We start from the raw sequence: 9,153 nt of genomic DNA on the forward strand, positions 1-9,153 counted from the left end.
ACCCTGCGTCTCGTCGCATGTTATGTTCACGATAACATCAGTACAACGTGCATGCGCTTTCTGTCTCTATTTAGAGTAATATTGGTCGATCAGCGTAAACTTTTGGATTCAATTAAGCACGAACTGTCCATGTTGGTACTGCGTGTCGAATGTGTTTTGAGATGATTCTGAGCGGGAGATGGTGTTCTGATAATTTGTGTACTACCAGATATAGTCTAGAGATCTGAAACCATTTATCACACTGAAACAAAGTTGGAAAACTGTTTTGTGTTCATGCATCTGCTGTCCTTAAACTTTACTTTTCGGCAATCATTCGCATGGCTCCTTTGGATCTGGAAAATTGACTACTGTGGCTAGGGGTGCCTGGTAGCAGAGCTCCTGGGGACGCCCAGTGGGTCATTTGTTTGTCCAAGTGCCCAGTACCAAAGGTACCATTCCTGACATTTTTTCCCAGTCCGTTAACTTCATATTCCTTGCAAAGATTACAGTATGTAATCAGATAGTAAAAAAATTGGTAACTTCTGCATATTTCAGAACAGTTCAGAGAAATGCACATGCAGCATCAGCATTCTCTCATTAGAATTTCTGAGACCTGGATTCATTTCTTCTAGGACTGTGGCAAGCAGTAGGTCAACTGTACATAAATTTATTTTCCTCTGGTGCAAAGTAAAGAGTGCAAACGTCATAAGACAAGTCTCTAGTCTGTTTCATTCTCACTGCATTTGGCCAAAGCATAATATGAAATGCTGTATGTTTTATGCCCTAGTTTCCTTTACTTTGAGCAGTAGATATTGACAGTGAATAGCAAGGCAACTCCACTCGCTGACGGTATTGCCTTCGGCAGCAAAACAGGGAATACCTTACCCCATGTGTTATCTCGACAGACTCAAAACTGCGATGGACAGCTGCGTCCACAGCTGCTATCACCTCCCAAGTGCATGCGCTCGTAAGACACAAAATAACTCTGGATTGCTATTAACATAGCCTTGCTCATTGCAGTTGCCGATAAACACCTCATAAGTGGTACTATTATGCACTCTTTTCTTTGGCACTATGTATGAGCTTCTGTTCTCGCACTTTCTAGAAATAATGCATGCAGTTTTGAAATGCGAAAAGGGAATTTACGTGTAACTATATTGTCATGTCAGTATGTTACAGCCAAATTGTACATTGATGTCAGTGCTGGTGGTTTCTTTTCATTATTTTAGGAGAATTATAATTTTACCTATAGCAAATAATAGCCCTCACTAATTAGCTGATTTTGTCATGTCCAGTATTTTGATAAGCTAAGCCATCAAAGCATGATTCAGAATGTTGTGAGAACTAAAGGCACTGAGTCTTCCGTGTCAGTAAAAAATGTGCTTTATACCCCTGTCACATGGCATTCCTCGAAGGCCTTTCCAGCAAAGGCACCATTTTTCACCAAAGGAGCGAAAGCTTAAAGGAGCAGCGATGCAGCTACACGGTGCAGCCCAAAGGTGAAAGTCGTTCAGGCTTAGCACCCGCTGCTATACTCGAGGTGGCTGAAGTGAGTGTTCTAAAATTAAAGTGGTGTATTCTGTTCATTCGTTGAGCTTTGACAATTTTTTTATTCTGATTGCTTCCTTAAAAGTACTGCAACAGCTACTCTCATCAGCAGGAGCAGGTTTTGTACGTGTATTGCCTTGGCCACCATGGGCGCTCGGTGTTGCCGCAACACTTTCACTGTCTTGAAATTTGAACATAAAACATAAACACCCGTACAAAAACCAAAGCCAGACACACCTTTCATATTTGAAAAAAATGTTTTCAAACATTATTAGCTTATCTATTTTTTTTCCTTTACTTTTTGACTTTGAATGATACTGCGATCACAGCTTCTCGAATGCCGCGTCTTCGGGCTCCGAAGGTCTCGGTTGAGCGCCTTCGCCTCCAAGGCCCTTAGCGACAAAGGCGCAACATTTGTACCGGGTAGCTGCACTCCTTACGCCTTTGGATATGATTCTCAAAGGCCTTTGCGGTGCGGTGCCCGTGTGACAGGGGTATTAGTGTGGTATGGCTGCTTGAACACCTGTCCCTGGTATCTCACAAACTGAATAAGGAAGGGAACAGCCTCAGGGTGCTTGCCGACGTTTCGACAAGAGGACTTGTCTTTGTCTGGCAAAGTGTTCATCATTGGAGGGGTTTAAATAAGGTTTTCACTTCGAGGCGAAAGGCCTGGTGTGTGGGACGAGGGTGCGATATGGGAAGGGCGTTACGATGGGGAGCGTGAACCTTGACCAGGCATGATAGCTGCTAAAGAAGATTAACCGGCTGACCTGCAAAACTGTGAAAACAAAAAAACCCAATTCAGTAGAAACGAATCTCGGGGTATGGAGTGTGGATAGTGGGCTTGAATGGCTTTATGTCCAGCCGCAACAGGTGGCTTGGTATGGCTGGGTGCCTTTTCCTGAAAAACTAGGATAAAGGAATTAAGCAGCATGGCAGAATAAAATACCAGGGGGGGGCAAAATAATTTGAAGGAAAAAGAGAAAATGAGGGCAGGTTCGGAGAAAAGGCAAAAAGAAGGGGGAGGGGGAGGAGTATGGCAGCCAAGGTTCCGAGAAGTGATGTCAGGAGGTGCAGGGCGTAAGGTTAAAGTATAATGATAAATTAAAGAAAGCAGGAAAGGAGGGGGAAATTATGGTTTGGGAAACCTCTGACCATGTGCAAGGCCTTTTCAAATAATTATGCTAATTCCGGAATGTACAGAGCTGGCCACATTTAGTGCAAACATGTGAGCGCATGGCCGCACTCTTTAGAGGTCCACTGTGTGCGGCGCAGCCACTCATCGCGGCAAAATGGCGCAAGAGGAGATGCACCTGGATGTGGTGTTTCGTGTCATGTTACACTTCGATGTGTGGCAATGTCAGACAGTGTGGCCCAAAGAGCACAGCCATGTGCTCGCATGTTCGCACTAAGAGTGGACAACCCTGTACTTGATTCTAAGTTTCCTCTGTATATGTTGACCCCAGACGAAAACAAGTTGTCTTGTCGAAACGGCAAGCACCCTGAGATTTTTTCTTCCCTTGTTCACTTTTTGAGTGTCAAGAAACCATCTGCCTACTCTCTCTGTACAATGCACTCCACATCTTGTACGGTTATCTTTGTATGTATACACCAGTGATAAATCATGAAGGAAATCAAGGGATTTGTATTTGTATTGCTTAACACTTACTTTAAAGCTATATCATGAGGGGATAGTTTAAAATGTGCTTCGGGGGCTTGGTTGTGTGTCGTGACTGGTTTCTCTTTTCAGGGCTACTTGACAGCCACCATGAAACGCAGGCTTTTGAAAAGTCGTTCCTCAAATAAAAGAGCGTTTCCACTGTTACAATGGAAATGTTATTTGCTAAAAACTTCAATCATTGCAGTTCAGGGATTGATATTTTTCAAATAACTAACCTGAAGTTCAAAACCTGCAGAAGGAACTATGTAACTTCTTCCTGCCTTAAACACCCAGTACTTATTTGCCAGTTTCAGCAAGCAGAGGTCTGTTTCATGGCACATACTTTCCACTACCTTGCATGAAAATTGTGCAGTACAGGCCCACCATAAAACTAGGGGCATAGTATACTGCTTGTATGCAACTACTTTGGCATTACAGCATGCATAGCATGGTCTTAAAGTTATTCTTTTCATTTGCAACTGGTTCATAAAAGGCCTATTCTGGCAAAAGGAATTTAGCAAAATTATCTTCCTCTGAATGCTTCTAAGGATAACTTTAGTTCATTCAGGAAAATATATATTGACAATATCTCTTAAAGGCATGATTGTCCATATTAGCTCTTGTTACCTTACAGTATTTAGTTTTGTGCCTCCAGCATCACTGACTTGCATCATATGTTAAATAGAGTAGTAAAAAGCTCGCTGTTAGTTTAAACCACAACTCATGATGGGGCTGTGCACTTTTTGTTGTGTTACATGAAATATACTTATGTATGAAACAATTTCTTTCAGCTGCACCTCACATGATTCAAATTCCACCAGAAGAAAGGCTGCAACACAACATTGCTCACCACTCTGTTGCTTTCCCAGCACATAACATGCCATAACAGCACATAGCAGGTAAGATGTGAACAAAAACAGTGCATGTATATGTTCCACACATGCATTTTGTGTACTACCAACACTATGATATGATTAACTATGTTATGTAAGAGAGAGCACACAAATCATGTTTTGTATATATTGCAGCATGGTTATTTCAAGTTTTAAACTGGCCATTGAAACGACCCATTGTATCACCGCTGGTTACCCGGTGGCACTGGGGATCGAACTCCGCACCTCCTGCTTGCAAGGCAGATGCTCGGACCACTAGGCCACTCCTGCGGTCCCCCCACTGATGTTGCTTACACCAGGTGCTGTTAAAGCCCCGGTATGTATGTTAAATGCATTTTAGAAAGCCATTCACTTCCAAAGTACCATTTCATCTTTATAGCAAAACCACAGTTCGCCTAGCTAGACAAACCTGCTGCATACAAGCCAGCAGAAGGGTTGCACGTACATGCTTCGTTAGGAAAACATAAAAATCAAGCAGAGCCTGCCCTTCATGGTGCATTATATCCTGATTTTGAGCAATGATCAAGATGGGCAGATGGTCATTTCATTGAACACTTGCATGATACATTCGTAGAATCGAAAAGACAAGTACTATTGCAAAATCTTCAGTGTTTATTCTCAGAGAAAACGTCATGAAAAAAGTGTTGGATTAGTTATGGTGTACTTTGTATGGGGAAAGGGGCTCCCACTTTGTGAAAGGCTTAATTTTGGAATAACGACAGCATTTAGACTAGTTGGGTTACCATGTTTAGATAGTGGATGTGCTCAAAAAGACACTGGAAGTAAGCGCACTGTGTGGAAATCTCTTTCTGTATCCTTGTCTTTTTGAGCGCTTTCACGATCTAAACTTAATTTTGCAAGAGAGCAAGGAAAACAAATATTTAAATTCTGATAATTAAGGATAAAAGATCATGTTTCATTGTGTTGCTTAAAGTGTACATTGTATCGCTATTGCTGTATTGCAGCACTTCTGTTGTGGCCTTGCATTGCAGCCTCTTGACTTTTGTTTATATAATAGGCAGTCCTTTTTTTCATTCGATTGCAACACTTTAGGAGTTACTACAGAGTTGCGTGGTAGCGAACTCTCAGATTGATGGTTTGCATTATTACGCCAGCATAACTTGCTAAGTGTTTCACTGCAGTCTTGTTACTAGAACAGCCTCTTGAAAGTATTCAGCCTGGTGGCCATTGAGGGTTACTGTTCACATATCAAAATGCCGGATCAGCTGTATACTCTTTACAGCTACCAGAACTATGGTACATTTCATGACATGCTGGCTGAAGAGTGCTGGAGCACCAGACTGGGGATTTGGATGAAACAATTTTCAAATGTGTGCTCGGTATCACGCTGTTTTGTTCCAGTTGTGGAGAGGTTTTCTTTTCATATTTGTTCTGTCAAACATTTAAATTTTGGGCAATATGTTGTTGCCTTTATCTTGTGTTCTCTTTGTTGTTGAGGTTTAGTATTTTTGGCACAAGCACTCCACTCTATTACTTTTCAGTATAATTTAAAATTTGTAGGGCACGTCATGAAGAATAAAACTTCTACTTGAATAATCTGCATGTGTTTATGTTCTCATTGTTGATATAAAAACTTAGTTGAGACAGCTTGTATTTTAGCTCTGGCTAGAATTTTTAGGAGAGCCTCAGTAACATAATCACATGACCAACACAAACTCGGTATTATTGTTTGTGCAATGAAAAACAGTTTTAAAATAGTTATTAACAGCTGTCAGTGTAGGACTGGCCTAAAATGTTTTGTGCTCTATGTAGCTCTTCTCTGAGGCAGGATTAATTTATCTGCACCTGCAGCCTGATACCGCCAAGATACCAATTCTTGGGTGAACTTATGATTTTTTTTCACTGAGCAAACTTGCATCATCTTGAAGCATGGAACTTGAGCTGATTCTTAACAGCTCTACTGTAGCGAATTTCATTATCCTCATTGCTTAGTTTACATTCACCTCAGGACAATGGCCTTTTCCAGTTTAATTATCTGTGTCTTGCACCAGCTACATGCCACACTATCAGAAATCACCTAATCTTATCTAGTGAGCTTATAATCAGCTATCTCCTGCTATATTTTTCTTAGGGTGAAATTCATTTTGTTGCAATACAATGCACAAGCTGTTTCCTGGCGTGGTGCTCAGCTTATCTGGAATGAAATGCTTGGGAAATGGGTCTCTGATTTCACCTTGAGTAGATGAAATTAACTTGTGCTAAGGCACTCTTTGGCCACAGATGCCCTTGTGCCATTAAAATCCATCAAATTCATTCTGTTGCCCTAAGATACCATTGGTGATTCATTCTCTGCATTGTATGCCCTGGCCAGATCCATTTTCTTCTTTTAATTTCTACCAGAATATTAACAACTTCCTTGTTCACCCCTGTTATGGTTTCACTCGGTCAGTTGTTCTATTAATAATTATAATCACTTTATTGAAAACATATTTTGGGCTAAATGGCATCAAGTTTGCCACTCTGCACAATGATATATATGTTTGGTCTTGTATGTCTTTACTTGTGTGGTAATGTTTATTTTGTGCTCACTGTCTAAACAACCTTATTTGCCTATGATATCCTACGCCCTTCTATACCTATTTTCCTTCCCCCTGGCTCTTTCTCTTTTCAGTCATTCCTCTTTCCTTTACACCGGCCATTGGTCACAAGGCTGCTGTGGGAACGACAGTCAGCACTGGGCCCTTTTTTGTTCATGGAACCTGCACTGCTACTATTAACACTAATAGTACGTTATCAGTATTTTTGGGATGCTGCATTTATTGTTATTTATGAAGTAGTTGGCTAAGGCAATGGTAGCAGTGTTGGATATTGCAATATATTATGCATATATCTCACTTGCATTATATCAGTGTGTTCACTATTACACTACCCTCTATTTCTTTCAGTTCAGTTATTTGGCTATAGATATATTTTTTTTTTATTTACAAATACTGCAGGCCCTATTCGGGCCCAAGCAGGAGTGGGTACATACAACAACGTAAATTACCATTGCCAATTAGCAATTAAGAACACAATAAACATGTACATACATCTTTGTAACACTATACGTAACAGAAATAAACATGAACGTACAACAGTGCAATATGTAAACAAAATAACAATGAAAAAGCGTAACGCAAAAGAAACTGCTCTCATTGCGGCAATTTTAGAGGTCAAAGAAAAGGTTATTTGAAAGCTGAACGAACGATTCTATTGTTTTAGCGTTAACTACTTCTTCGGGTAATTTATTCCATAGTGAAATTGCATGGGGAAAAGAGAATATTGATGGATGTTAAGGTTACTTAATGGTTGCTTAATTGTTTTGTTGTGGTTTGTACGAGCAGAGCGCATGGGGGGCTCGGGTAAATAACATTCACGCGCTATTTTGTAGTGACCATGGTACAGCTGATATATAAATTTGATGCGAGATACAATTCTGCGATGAACTAGTTTTTTCAATTTCGCCCTGTCGCGAAGAACGGACACGCTTGAAAAACGCGAGTATGTGTAGTATATAAACCGCAAAGCTAAATTTTGCACTCTTTCTATTTTCTTGATTAAATATTTTTGATGAGGGCTCCAGATTAAATCCGCATATTCTAATTTTGGTCTGACAAGAGCTTTGTATGCTGTTAACTTAACGGTTGATGAAGTACGGCGCAATTTCCGTTTCAAAAATGCCAGCTTTTTTAGCGCGTTGCTGCAAACGTTTTCTATGTGGGGTTCCCAACTTAAATTGCTTGTGAGTGTAACACCTAAATACTTCACTCGCTGGGTTTTATGAATATAAGAATTATTAATAATATAAGCAAAATCTAAGGGTTCTTTCTTGTTGGTAAATGTAATAGCTGCCGTCTTCAAAGTGTTTAGCTTCAGTCCCCATGTTTCACACCATACGCTAATTGAGTGCAACGCGTCATTAAGTCTTACTTGGTCGGAGTGATGATTTACATTAGTATAAATAACACAATCGTCCGCAAACAACCGGATCTTCACAGGCGATTGAACAGATAAATAGATGTCATTGATATAAACTAAGAACAACAAGGGACCGAGGACTGACCCCTGTGGCACCCCTGAGTGCACTTCCAGTGTACTAGAAACGCAGTCTTTAACAGCAACGTATTGTTTTCTTGAGGACAAATAAGATTCTATCCAACGGATGATATTGCGTTCAATGCCCATTGAGAGCAGTTTAGTTACTAAATCGGCATGCGGAACTACATCGAACGCTTTGGAAAAGTCCAGAAACACTGCATCGATTTGACCCCTCATATTCAGCTCATTCATAAAATCATCCGTTATCTCAGCTAACTGTGTTATTGTGGATAAACCAGCCCTAAATCCATGTTGATTTGCATGAAGTAAATTGTTATTCTCTAAATGTGTTATAATCGCTTTAAATAAAATATGTTCTAGCAGTTTACAAGTTGTGGATGTTAAGGAAACTGGTCTGTAATTATTTAGTTCTAGAGGGGATCCAGATTTGTGAATCGGAACTATCCTTGCAAGGCGCCAGTCATCTGGTATCACACAGGATTCTAACGATGTTTTATATATTACATATAAGTACTCTGCTACCCAGATTGCGTATCTGTTAAGGAAAACATTAGATATTTTGTCCGGACCTGATGACTTTTTTATGTCTAGATTACGTAAAAGACTAAGGATGCCGTTTTTGCTTAAATCTACTTCGGGCATCGGATTACGAAGCGTGTAAGGTTGCAAGTGCGCGTGCGATGCGTTTATGGTAAACACCGATTGAAAAAAGGCGTTAAATTCATTAGCAATGGTCAAAGGATCGTCAATGCCTGTGCCAGACGTTCTGATCTCTGTGATGCCGCTTTTATCTTTAGATAAATATTGCCAGAATTTCCTTGGTTGCTCTGACATGAAAGAAGTCAATGTGGAAGAAAAGAACTGATCTCTTCCAGCGCGCACTTTATCCTTGAAAGTGCGTACTAGACTTGCAAGTTGTTTCCTGTCACCCCATTTTCGAGAGCGTTTTATTTTGCGTTTCTGATGTATCAGATTACGATCCATCCACGGGTACTCCCTGTTGATGCGTTTTTT

At 40.4% G+C, this 9,153-nt stretch overlaps 1 long non-coding RNA gene across 1 annotated transcript; it reads left to right on the forward strand.

Moving 5' to 3' along the window:
* The first annotated feature begins 320 nt into the window (after positions 1 to 320).
* Positions 321 to 6,824, forward strand: LOC144104239 (uncharacterized). Its single transcript, XR_013308474.1, has 4 exons — positions 321 to 428; positions 3,979 to 4,086; positions 4,216 to 4,396; positions 6,713 to 6,824. It is a non-coding gene; the product is annotated as an uncharacterized LOC144104239 (long non-coding RNA).
* The last annotated feature ends 2,329 nt before the right edge of the window (positions 6,825 to 9,153 follow it).

Source organism: Amblyomma americanum, chromosome 1 (genome assembly GCF_052857255.1).
Source record: "Amblyomma americanum isolate KBUSLIRL-KWMA chromosome 1, ASM5285725v1, whole genome shotgun sequence".
Lineage (NCBI taxonomy): Eukaryota > Metazoa > Arthropoda > Arachnida > Ixodida > Ixodidae > Amblyomma > Amblyomma americanum.